The sequence below is a fragment of the Elephantulus edwardii genome, unplaced genomic scaffold (assembly GCF_000299155.1).
Source record: "Elephantulus edwardii isolate Elephantulus edwardi_28Jun2011 unplaced genomic scaffold, EleEdw1.0 scaffold00329, whole genome shotgun sequence".
NCBI lineage: Eukaryota > Metazoa > Chordata > Mammalia > Macroscelidea > Macroscelididae > Elephantulus > Elephantulus edwardii.
Genome location: NW_006400079.1, coordinates 220,106 through 220,609, shown reverse-complemented (window position 1 = coordinate 220,609; position 504 = coordinate 220,106).

Below are 504 nucleotides of genomic sequence, written 5' to 3'. Positions count from 1 at the left end.
TTAGGGCTGTTGTACATAGGGTCGCTATAAGTCGCAAACGACTCGACAGCACATAACAGCAACAACACTGTCCGAGGAGAGCAAGGGAACCCTCCATGGATTAAAATCACGAAGGGCACATTTCAGGGTTTTATCCTTTCCCTATACCTATTCACTCTGTATCCTGTACAATTCAAAAAGCCAGACGCTATGAAGAAGAATATGGCATCAGGGTTAGAGAAAGGCTCTTCAACAATAGGTGTTATGCAGATGACACAACTTTGCTTGTTCAAAGTTAAGCGGATATGAAGCACTTGCTGCAGAAGACCAAGGATTACAGTCTTTGTTATGCATTACTTCTCAACATCAAGAAAACCAAGGTCTTCACGATAGGAACAACAGTCTACATTATGCTAGAGGGAGAAGAAATTGAAGCTGTCAGTGATTTCCTTTTGCTTGGATCAGCAATTCACACCCTTGGTACCAGCAGTAAGGAAATCACGAGACATATTGCATTGGACAAGT